Below are 12,162 nucleotides of genomic sequence, written 5' to 3' on the forward strand. Positions count from 1 at the left end.
TCTCCCTGTCTCTCTGTCGCTGCCTGTCTCTCTCACCCCACCCCCACAGCCCCCACCCCACTTTCAGGCCTTCCCTTTACAGACTCCTTTTCCCCTTTCTTCTGCAAGGACAGCCACGATTCTCTCATACAGAGCGGTACCACTGTGCATTTCTTTGAGAATGGGTGCCACGACACCTGTATGTCAAACAATACAGTCTCACCTTCCAACATAAACACCCCACAGGGCAGCAAACGTGAAGTACCACCGCCGGCGGGAGGGGAGGAAACTCACCCACGGTGGTGGTGACGGTGGCGGGGCCAACCAGGGGAATCGGCTGGTGAGCGCTGAGCAGGTCACCCACACGTACCTCCTCAACACACACAAAAACCTCTATGGCCCTTTCAGCCGTGAACCTGCCCAATTATAATTGCCCAGCTGAGTCTTCAGCTCTATTTAGCCTGGGTGCTGGCAACTGACACTTCCCAGACCTGGCCCAAGAGCCCGGGGGCAGGGACCAGATCGCCAGAGGAGCCCTCGGCTACCCGAAGGAAGACGCAGTCCCAGACACACACTTCCCCAGGTGCCATGAATACTCGGGGCGGAGCTAGGGCCCCAGAAGCCCCACTGAAGCAAATGGGGACTTAATAATAAACCGATATTAGTTCTCTTATTAAGAACTAATACAGGGTACACAGGTAGTTCAGTGGTTAGAATGCCTGCCTTTCATGCAGGAGACCTGGGCTCAATTCCCAGACCATGCACCCCCCCCCAAATAAAAAAATAATAAATAAATAAATAAATGGAAAAAAGAACTAATATTATCAGTTCTCAATCTCCCATTGTGCCTCCTTCTGCCCCATGTCAATTGGGTACTTAACTTTCCTTTGTCAAGAGAAGAAGTTCGGTATCAAATGGTGTGGAGGGGACCACGGCAGGCCCACAGAAACTTTGAGGGGCCCACGGGAATGTTTCTATTTCTTTTAACATCAGAAGGAAAATAAGTAAGTAAATAAATAAATAAATAAAAGGCCTTTTAGGTCGAGAGAAGGCTTTGGTATATGTCAATATATTTATCTTTATCCCGGCATACAATTTTGTTTTTTTTTTTAAGGAATGGCCCACAAAGGCCAAAGGGCCCACCACAGTCCTGCGGGCCTGGCTACTGCCCACGTGCTCACGGGGCCACCACAGATCCTCTCCCCCCAGCAGGGCTTCCCACGCAAACTATACACAAGCCTGGCTGCTACCCGGGTACTCCCCACTCTGTGGCCGCCCCCAACTCTACTCAAGGGATGTCATGGCTACTACTTGCACAGTGCTGGGACCTACAGGGGTTTGAAACCCGCAAAAGGGCAGCTGGATTTATATTGTGCTCTGCCCCGACTGCAGTAATCCCTGCTCTGCCCTTCTCTCTCAAATAGCTTCATCCTGTTTGAAATAGCAAGGGGGAAGAGAAAAAAAACAAACAAAAAAAACCCTTCATAACTTTAGGGATTAATTAAACTAATGTAGTCACTTCTTCTGCTGTCCTAAAAACATTTTAAGAGTATGGGTTTCTTTTTAAAAAATTTTAAACTGATCAAGGGTGCCACTGATGTCGTTTATTTCCTAGGCAGCAACCACGTATCCACAACCTCTGCAAGTCTGGTTCTTAGTTCCCTGCCTGGTAAACACGAGGTGCCCAATAAATGCTATCAGCATAATGAATGACTCATCTCTGGGGCGAGGAGGTGGAAACCACATTCTGCCCGTGGACTAATTTTGTTCCCAATAACCTCGCATCTCGTGCGGAGACTATTCACCTGTATGACAATTGGATTTTCGGGCTGATCCGCTGGGTCCTTCCCACCTCTCCCGCCCTCGCCAGCCAGCAGCCACTTCCTCCCTCCCGGGTCTGTTCCTCTCTCCTCTTCATCCCGAGGTCTGGAATTGGTCCCCAGCCCCGGCGGGAGGCCGAAGGGTCCCCGCTCCGCGGGCCCTCCCTGGAGCTCGACCCCCCACCCCCACCCCGATGTCCCTTCCTCCTGTCACCCCGCGCCGCCCACAGCCACGCCCTCCCCGTGGGCGAGATCACCTGTCCCTCCTCCGCCGCCGCCTCCTCGGGTACCCTTTCGCCCCCCTCCGGCTCCCCCTCCTCCGCCACCTCCCCCAAGCCCTCCCCTTCCCCGCCTCCTCCCACCCCTTGGTGTATATAGTAAAGGCCGGGCGCCGCTCGCAGACACACACTCGCCCGGACACAGGCGCGCGCGCACACACACACACACACACACACACACACACACTCACGCACAACCGGCGGCGGCGGCGGCGACAGAGGCTCGGTGACAGCGGCGACCGAGGCTCCCACCACCGCGCAGCCCCTTCAGGCCGGCGGCGGCGAGGCCAGAGCCGAGAGGTCCGGCACCCGCGACCACCCCGCGGCTTCCTGGAGGCGGCGGCCGAGACTGCGAGGTAGCGGACGCGGCGCCCCCGTGCGGGCCGGGGTCGCCCCCGCCCTCCCCGGCGCGGACCTGCCACCGGGACGCGGGGCGCGCGCCGGGCTGGGCGCGCCTGGCGGGGCCCGGCGCCCGGGGAGGGGCCTGATCCCAGGGGCAGGACGGCCGCGGGGAGGCCGGGGCCAGCGGGCAGGGCAGCGGGGGCGGGGACGCGGGCCGCAGGCCGCCACCCGGGAGGCGCGCCCGGGCCGCGCTCCTGCCCGGGGCGCCGCGTACTGGCCGGCGGGGCCGGGGCCGGCCCGGAGAGGCGGCGCCGGCGGGCGGGGCGGGGGCCCCGAAGTGGGTTTTGGGCCGCCGCCCGTCTTGGCACCGGGCGGAGAGGGGCGGCGCGCGGCGGACTCCGCGCCCGGGCACCGCACCGGGCCGCCGGCGGCTCTGCAGTTCTGCCCCGGCCCGGAAAAGCCGGCGCCTTCCAGGCCCTTCGGAAGATGGATTCTGTTGACGTATCTGGCGGCCCCGGCGAGCCGGGTGGAAAGTTGGGTTTTGCCAAATCGCGCCGGGCTCGTCTTTGTGACGCTCCGCCAGCCCTGCATCCTCCCGGAGCCGGGTGAGTGTGCGTCGGCGGCGGGGGTCCCTCGTGCCCCCCACGGCCCGGGGCCGGGGCCGGCTGCACCGGCTCGGGCTGTTCTGCCATGCTCCGCACGCAGCGGCGTTCTCGTTGCATTTTTGCGTGCGTTTCGGGGGCGCCTTTTCCTGCGGAGGGAGTTCATCGCTGCGCCCCGCGTCGGCCCTGTCGGGGTTGGGGTTGTGCTCTGTGTGTTTGCTTGTTTGCCGTTTAAAGCCCGACCATTGTTCCGGATAAGCTCCGCCTGGGTGGGGAAATGGCATCCCACCACAGTTGTGCTGGCGAGGGGTAGAAATGTTGCCAAACAGCTGCTGCTTTGTGTTTCCATATCGGAAGTCCCTGGAGTAGGTTTGGGGCACGACGGATGGATGGAAGGAGGGATGGGGCACGGAGGAAGAAGGTGGCCTTGGAGGAGAGAATTGTCACCCACCCCATGGCACGTAGTCAACCTCCCTTTCTGCCTGCCAAACTTTTATGAATATTCCTTTTGTGGCAGGGGGAAGCTTAATGAATGCAGCCCAGTTTTCCAGGGAAAAGCAGCCCGGCTTTAACAATGGTTTGAGAACTTAATCAATGAGAAAGGCAGGAGGCGGCGGCGGCGGCGGCGGCGCTGACACCGTGTCGGGGATGTGGCTGCTGCTTGCAGAGTCAGGTAGGGGAGAGGTGGGCAGGGCAGGGCGCAGCGCCTGGGTGGCCGCGGTCCGGGAACTGTCGCTGGCTCTTACCTGTACCCGCTGGAGCCACCCACCGCCGTACCCCCACCTAACGGTCTGCCCAGAACTCGATACTGGGGCTTGAAGGGCGGCTTGCGGCAGCGCGCGGCAGCCCCCCCCCCCCCCCCCATCTGGCGTTTTTAAGGATGTGTAAATATTTTACCGAGGATAAGTGACATCAACAGAATGATATTCCGCAGAGCCCGGGTGTGCAGCGATGATAAATAGATAGGGCCAAACAAAGTTTTGATAACCGCGTATTCTCATGGCTCGCTCTGTTTCGTTTGGGTCTTTGTTTTTGTTGGTTTAGTATTATCTCGCATCCTCTGGTGTGATCCCTTTATTTCGCTGATTCTTGAAAGCTTTTCTTTAGAACAGAGTGAAAAGCAGCCAGCCCGGAGAAAATAATTCCGAGCTTTGCATGCATCAGGCCAGGTTTTCTCTGTTTTTCCCAGGGACTCTTTCCCACCGTTTTCTAGAGGTCTCTCTTCCCACTTTGGAGTCAAAAGGATTGTTTGTTGATTGACCTGGAGACTTCTGTCAACTTTGAAAACGTACTGTGAATGTGCCTTTGTTAGAGTAGAGGGATGGTGATTTTGGAGCAGAGACAATTAATTGGGTGGCTAGGCGCCCCACTCATCTGAGAGCTTTGGGCTCTCACCCACTGGCTTTTCCTTTCTGTTTTCTTCTCAAAGGTGAATATGGGAGCTCTGCCGCTTACAGTATGGGTTTGAGGGTATAGCCTGCGAGCATTCCAGTTTCTCTGTCCCTGAGAAGCCTGGAGAAGGCACCCCTCCCCCCTCCCCCTTGCACCCACAGTATTCCGGGAATGGACAGTTGTTTCTCCATCCCGACAGATGCCCACTAGAGGCATCACCGTGAAGCAAGTCAGACTGGAACTTGGGGACCTGGCTGCTTTGGCACTAGCCCCTGGGGCCATTTAACCACCCAGGGGGGGTTCCTTTATTATGCAAAGAAGCCCCAGATCTCCTAGAGTGAGGTTTGGTCCCCGGAAACCTGCTCATTTGCTCTAGTTTTTCAAGTGATTCCCACTGCCAATGTGAGAGCTTGGTGGGGGGGGGGGGGCAGAAGTTGGGCAAGAACCATAAAATAAATTAAAATGTCGTACCCAGCAAACAGGGCCACTGAGACAGTGCCATCTGAAATGCAAGAAAGGAAAAGAGCTCTGGAAGGGTGTGATGAGGTGTTGCTGGGGGTACACCAGGAGACAGAGAACTCTAGCTAATGACCCAGAAGCAAAGGACTGGCCTCCCCAAATCCATCTGACCCAGAATGGAGAAGAAAGAAGACCTCATAGAGGCTGCTGTGAAACTACAATAGGAGAATAGAAAGTTCTACCTACGTTTTAGGGAGGGGGTCGGTAGAGGAAAAAAACTTAAGAGGGGGGATTAATTTCTGTTGTTGCCCGCTATCTGTCAGGCATTTGCCAGGAAGGGACTCTCCTGAGCTGCTTTGCAGTGAAGGCATTCTTTTACCGGTAAGGAAACTGAGGCTCAGAGAAATTTCCAGACCTGTGTCTGATTCCTGACTTTGTGGTTGTGGTTCAAAGGGACAACCTGTTCTTCAACCCTTCCTCCAAGTGCCTTATTTATTTCTCTCAAAAGCCAGAGGCCCCAGCCCCTACACATTTGCAAAATGTGGTACCCATCTGGAGGAGAAAAGTTCACCAGTGAGATAGTCCTGTCGCCCATGGTGCTTGCTCATGTGCCAAGTAGAGAGAGCCAAAATGGGCCCTAACTATTTCATATAAAAAGGCTGTGCCTTTACATCTCGGAATCCGCAACACCCAACCATTGCTTGATAAATGATTGTTGAGTGACTAAATGATCAAGTGGTGGAGTGAATGGTGGCAGGAAAGGAGCTGTAAATCATTGTCAAGAGAAGTCCAGAGATTTGTGTGTTTTCTTGGAGATTCAGAATTTCTGGTGTCGAGCTCCAATTCTAGCCTTGGCAGCTCTGTGCTGATAAGCGCTGATTTAAACTTTCTGACCTCCCTGGGAGGTGGGCAATATCATTCCCATCTTGTCGATGAGGAAACTGAGGCTCAGACAGGTTAAGTAAGTAGCCCAACATCCAGGGTGGGACCAAAGAGTGGGTGAAGTGTTCCTGCCTCTAAGCCATCTCAAATAAACAAATGCCTACAGAAAAATGAGATGGAGACTTGCAATGCAAATGCATTGTCAAAGCAAGCCCCCTGTTCCCCTCCCAACTAGATGATGGCCTTTAACCGCCCCCCCCCCCCGAAATTCTGGAGCCACTGGTAGAGCCAGGATTTGAATCCATACATGAGGAGTTTCTGACTCTGCTTGCTCCCTAATCAGAAGCTGAAGGGTACCTGAGAGGAAGAGGCTCTCCTGGAGTGGGGAAGATAGCTAATTGCACTTCTCCCACGCACAAAAGCCTGTGAGGGATTGTGAATCAAGCCTGATTTGGGGATCAGGGTGACATCTTTGCTTTAGAGTTGGCAGCTAGCTCTTGTCTTTAGAGAATGCCTTTGATTACCATTTCTCCCTCCTGCCTGATCACCAACCCTCCCCCTGGCCCCATCACCTCCTTCTTCCATGACTCAGGCCCCTCTTTTGTGGTTCACAGTTTTTTTTTTTGTTTTTTGTTTTTAATATTCCTCTTGAGCTCCCACTCCCTTGTGCTCTGATGGCAGCTAGGGAAGGGGTGATTTTGGTGGCCACATTAGTTCTTCTGGATTTCACACACGACCCTCTTTCTCCAGCCAAGAACACACACATGAACACACACGCATGGGCAAACACAGGCACACTTAATTTGATCATGTTTCTGTATCTGCTTTGCAAAATTAGATTGCAACCCCAGAATTGTTATTGAAAGAACGTATGTGACTTTGGTGATCTTCTGTCCCAGCCCCTGCCCTCGAAAGAGCAGAGCAGCCAAGATGGAGGCGGCTCAGTGTGCAGGTGCCTTGAGTAGTGATGATACATGCTGGCCTTCCCACTACTGTGGGGCAGGCCCCTGCCAGGTAGGCTCAGTCCCCGGGCCTGTCATCAGAGCCCGTTTTAATCCCTACATCAAGTTGGACTGGGCTCCCAGCACATCCCAATCCTAGTAGCTCCGAGTTTCTTACTGTAGGAATTCTTAGGTCCAATAATTGTTTTAGAGAAGTTTGAAGCATGCCCTGCTCCCACCTACCACTTCTCTTCCCAGAGCTTTTTGGTCTTTTGGGGCCCACATAATAGAGCTTTCCCAATCTGTGCTCTCTAGTATAGAGCCACCAGTCATGTGGCTGCCGGCACTAGTCCAAATGAGGATGTGCTATAAGGGTAAAGTCTACACAGGATTTCTAAGAGTATGAAAAAAAAGGATGTGAAATATCTTCTTTATAATTTTTTTTTTTTTTTTGGCATGGCCAGGCACCGGGAATTGAACCGGGGTCTCTGGCATGACAGGTGAGAACTCTGCCTCTGAGCCACCATGGCCTGCCCTAATTTTTATATTGACCACATAGTGAAATGATAATATTTTAAATATATTGGGTTAAATAAGATATACTAAAAAAAAGATTTACTATAAAATAAATTCTAAAATAAAATTGATTTCACCTTCTTTTTGTTTCTTAATGTGGCTGGGCGAAAATGTAAAATTATATATATGTTTCCATTGGATGGCGCTGCTCTAGAGCAAACTAACCGCTAACTTTACAGCTTCAGCCGGGCATCTGGCCACTTTGATTTTCAGTAGCTAAGGGACCAATTTGGGGGTGCCTTGACTAAGCTTACCGGTGAGCTTGTTTGCTCAGGCAAATTCTGCAAAGAATGTGGGCTCCAGAAACTTAATGGAGGCGAGAGAGCGAAGGTAAGCTCTGGCTTGAACAAAACAGCCCCTTTTCTTTGCTTGCAGCCCCCCACCTCCCACCCCCAGGCCGATGCCCTCATCCACTGCAGAGCTGTCTCCTGCCCGAGCAAGTGGTTTCTCTGAAGCATGCTCTGGCAGCAGCTTAAAGCAATACTCTTCCCAGGGATATTGTGCAGGGAGAATAACATCCCAAGTAGACACCCTAATCTGACAGTGGTTATTTGGGGCGGGAGGCAGCCTCAAAGAAGAAACAGGAGAGAAGAGGACGCACACAGTCATTTCCTGACAGCCTGATGAAAACAAGAGCAAGGAAATAAATAAGATTTCCGTGAGGGAGGAAGAATGAATGGAAGGAAGCCCCGTCTCACACGGCCGTGGTGCCGCCGTGGGGAAGCCTGCCCGCGTTCAGCTGGGGGGCTTGGGCTAGCGCGGACCTGTCCCCCGCCGTGGCGAGGCCTTCCTGGGCCATTCCCCACGCGCCCGGCGCGTCCTGCGGAGGTGGAAAGGGACGGAATAATGAACTTGGGCCTGCGGTGATTTATAGGTCAGGCGCCCCGGGCTCTGGCTCCTGAGGGGACTGCCCCCACAGGGGACCCTTGGCTGACCTCGCGGGGCTCCTCGGCTGGGAGCTGGTTCGGTTTCCCAGGGCAGACGCAGACTGTTTACTGGAGCACAGGAAGAATCCCACGTTCTGGCGAAAAATAATTCATTAACAACCAGGGTATTACCAGTTCCCTGGAAAAGCTCCTCCAGCTGCAGTGTAGCAACTGTTGTTTTTCAGCAGCAGATTCGTGCTGCGCCGGCTGCCAAGACGGGGTGCGTTTGGGCTTTGTTGTTGTTCTGGCCGCCTTTGGGTGTGCGGCCACTTTTGCCTCATAACGCAGAGGAAGGAATGGTGGCCTAGGGAGGTCGAAATGGTGTCGCCGTCACCCGTTCTTTCCATCATGGTTCAAGCCTGGAAGCTCTAGGCTGACTCTGGGAATATAGGTTTTGCAGTACCAAAGCCAGTCCCCAAGCTGGGGGAATCTGCAGAGCCACATAGAATGTTCCAGAACTAAAGGAATGTTAGGGAATCTCAGCACCTGCCCTTAAGACCCCCCTGAAAGCAGTTGGCTGAAGAGACCCTCCCCCCTCCCCCCGCCTCTCCCCCTTCCCCCCCGCCTCTCCCCCCCCCAGGCAGGAGGCAGAAAGTCTTGCCTTGACTGTGTGGAATTCTTTTGCTTGTTATTAATTGGCACAGTGGGGCCAAAGTATGTGATTCATCATCCCGGTTTTGAGGGCATTTGGAAAGCAGGGCAGGCATAACCAAGAGAATGGGCTGCATGTTTTACACACTGAGGGATGATTGAATCTACAGTAAATAAAGCGGAATGATTCAGGAAACTCTTTATGCTCAGGAAAAAAATTGCTTAAAAAAAAAACAAGCTTTCTGTTTGCTTGTTTGTTTTTTAAAATCTCATATTCAGAAGTGTATACCCAACTAGCAAGAAAAGGGCAAGAATGGCATTTTTTTTCTTTTAGTGTGTGCGTTTAAAACTCTAATTGCAATTTAAATAAGATACAGTATATTGATTTTGGTTTTGTATAGAACATTAGATAAACATTTTATTTTATCAGATATTAATTTCTCTATTCATTTAGACTGACGAAACTGGCATTTTAAATGTGCCCTACCTGCCCGCCACCATCATTACAGTATTGCTTTAATGTCCCTACATTCAAATTCAGATAAAGATTCTATTTCATTTATGTGGAAAGGGAGTAAATGTGTGCTTAGTCAGCATTTTTGTAGACCCACCTTAGATTTCAAAGAAAATGGGATCTTCTGTCTTTGGTCACTGCCAAAGGTGTGAGTGTTAATGGACAAACAGAGTTGGTTTTATCTAGAGCAGGTATTGTCAGCCTCGGCCCTGCTGACATTTGGGGCCAGATAATATGGTGGGCGTGTCCTGTGTACTGTGAGATGGGTCGCAGCGTCACTGACCTCCGCCCACCAGACGCCATGAGCACCGCGTCTCCCTGCCAGTTGTGACAATCAGAAATGTCTCCAGATCCTGCCAAATCGCCCCTGGTTGAGAACCACTGGTCTAGAACAACATTTAGTAAGTAATCTGTGGTTTTCGGAAAATTCAAGTTGAAATAATAAAACAGACACAATTTCCCCCTCTGACTTTTATATGCAATTCGTGGGGGTGATTTCATTAGCAGTTGGAAGTAGGTCATGTGCCTGATTTAATTCTTAGGTGGGTAGAGGTGTCTTTAAGATTGTGTAAGCACAGTTTTTTTTTGTTTTTTTTTTTTAAGTCAGGCAATTGAATAAGTCATAGGTAATTTGGGGGCACGTTGTAGTAAGTGGCAGCTTCTCTGGTTTTTCATAAAGAGAGCAGGTTTATTCCTCTCTAATTTCTTATTCATACACACCTGATTCCAGATCTGACTTCAAAGCCAGCAGGCATCTTCCTCCGCCCCCAGGCCGCCCCGCTGTCATTTCTCCTGTAGCATCTTAAGCCTGAGCCAATTAATTTAGCCCTTTAGTGTACTTGTGAGAGCTCTGCTCCTAACAGTGTAATAGACTCATTTCAGATTGAAGCAGCTTTTTTACCCACCACTAATTTCTCTGTTTTCCAGGACTGTTGAGAAAGAAAGTCAACGTTGGATAGATGGAGCATTTTGCAAAACTATTGGACAGTGAAATTCAGGTGCTTACCCCCATCCTTCCCCCATCTTCCCTCTTACACACTTTTTTCCTTGCATTAATTCTGCCTGGGAAACTCCTTCAGAAAAGATAACTTCAGCAGGCCTTTTCCAGGCAGCTAGAATCTGGTAATTCCTTCAGTTGGCAGCAACAGATAAGATGTTGCCACCGAGACAAGCCAGTAATGCTTTTTCTTTCTGATGGTCCCTTGAAAGGCAGGAAAGGGGGGGTCGTACATTGAACAAGGAAAGGATCATGGGTGGCGGGGTAAACCCTACCCACCCCATACTTAGAAATGGGATGGGCTTTTGGGGGTCACTCCTTATCCAGGGAGAGTGGCACCGGGGTCACTCCTGCCCTGCCGGTCTCTGGGGTTGGGGTGGGCAGTGGGGGTGCTGTAGGGTACGGACAGGTGCTCAGTACAGGAATCATTGGAGGCCACCTCATTTCGTAGCCATCTGACCTTTTCCAAAGATTCTCATGTTTAGAGGGATGCCTTTGTAGGTTTAGCCAGTGAGGAAGGACGGACAAGGTGAGCTTTTAGGGAGCTGCCAAACCAGCGACATGCCCTGCCAGCCAGGGGTGAGTTCTAGCCTCGCTTGAGAAGTGTTTTGAGCCTTCCTTGTGGTCGTGAAGGAGAGGCAGTGTGCTGGCAGGCGTCCACGGTGTGCTGGGTCCAGGCAGGTAAATAATTCATCTGCAGCACATGACACTCGGTCAGTCGCCACCCCCCTAGCTGGCCGGGATTTGGGTGAGGTGCTGGTGACAGTAGCTGGAGAGGAAACAGGGTCATCGGTCTGGGCCTTGGCGCTCAGGCTCGTGGTTCCAAGGCCACCAAGGCCACGACTGTGTGCTGCAGAGGCAGACAGACAAGTCCAAGTGGGGTTGTTCCTAAAATAGTGGCAATGAAAGTGGCTGTGAAAAACATTTAGCCCCTTGTCCTAAAAATGCAAACAGTCTTCCTGCTATTGGGAGAAGCTAAATAAACTCTATTGCAGCTGTATTAAGTAGAAACAGATTTGAAATTCGATTTTGGGGTGTGTGTGTGTGTGTGTGTGTGTGTGTGTGTGTGTGTGTGTGTTTCCTGAGACACTTATTTATAGTGGTTTGGGCAAAGGCTGCCACTCTCTTTTGCGACTCCGGAAGAGTGTTTTCCAGATGGCCCTTGTCGTTTTTCTCTTTATTGAGCTCAGCTGAGCACGGCCTCACTTGGAAAGGTTCGAAGAAACTGGTGTTATTTTTTTCAGATTGCAATGGCCATTGATTGGCTAACAAATCAATGGATGGGAATGGATCGCGCCTGTGCTGGTGGATTTCTTATTGCATTTTAGCAATCAGAAAAAAACGTCAACAAAATCTCAAAATAGGGGTGCTCTTTGGACTTTATACATCAACGCCTGGAAAAAAACGTATGGGTTAAAATTTTTTAATTAATTTGCATTAAAAATTGTTTTCTAAAATAATGCTATTCTCTTTGCTAAAATTCATCCACCTTTCAGTAAATCATAGTGTTACCGTTTCCTTTCCGATGTCTAAACCATGTCCAGATACATTTCAAATCCAGCAGTTAGCTCTGGCTGCAGTCTCCTTTTATGAAAAAAATTCCCTGACTCCCTAGACTAAATATGAAATTATTGAACGTGAAAATATCAATATGAAACCATTTGTTCTAGGACCCTTTGTAACCTCTCACTTGTATTTTAAGGAGGCTAGAAAAGCCCAGTTCTGCCCTGCCTTTCCATGCTGGACACACCCACGCCAGAGACCTCAAGCTTTATTACCATTAGGAGCTAGGCAGCCAGATTTTGGGTCATCCAAACTGGAGCTTACCACCCCCCAGACCACCTGGGAAACAATATTGGAATG

At 51.5% G+C, this 12,162-nt stretch overlaps 1 protein-coding gene across 5 annotated transcripts in view; it reads left to right on the top strand.

Annotated features, from left to right (window-relative positions):
• Positions 1–2,230: 2,230 nt before the first annotated feature.
• RAI2 (retinoic acid induced 2) overlaps positions 2,231–12,162 on the top strand; it is a 60,344-nt gene continuing 50,412 nt past the window's right edge. The window contains exons 1-3 of one of the 5 annotated variants that reach the window (XM_077146896.1): positions 2,802–3,024; positions 3,539–3,694; positions 10,230–10,300. The gene's annotated coding sequence lies outside the window, so the exon portion shown is untranslated. Of the gene's footprint in view, positions 2,434–2,801; positions 3,025–3,538; positions 3,695–8,833; positions 10,301–12,162 lie in introns of those variants that run through there. The other 4 variants (XM_077146897.1, XM_077146899.1, XM_077146894.1 and 1 more) reach the window with 4 other exon arrangements.

This window comes from Tamandua tetradactyla, chromosome X (genome assembly GCF_023851605.1).
Source record: "Tamandua tetradactyla isolate mTamTet1 chromosome X, mTamTet1.pri, whole genome shotgun sequence".
NCBI lineage: Eukaryota > Metazoa > Chordata > Mammalia > Pilosa > Myrmecophagidae > Tamandua > Tamandua tetradactyla.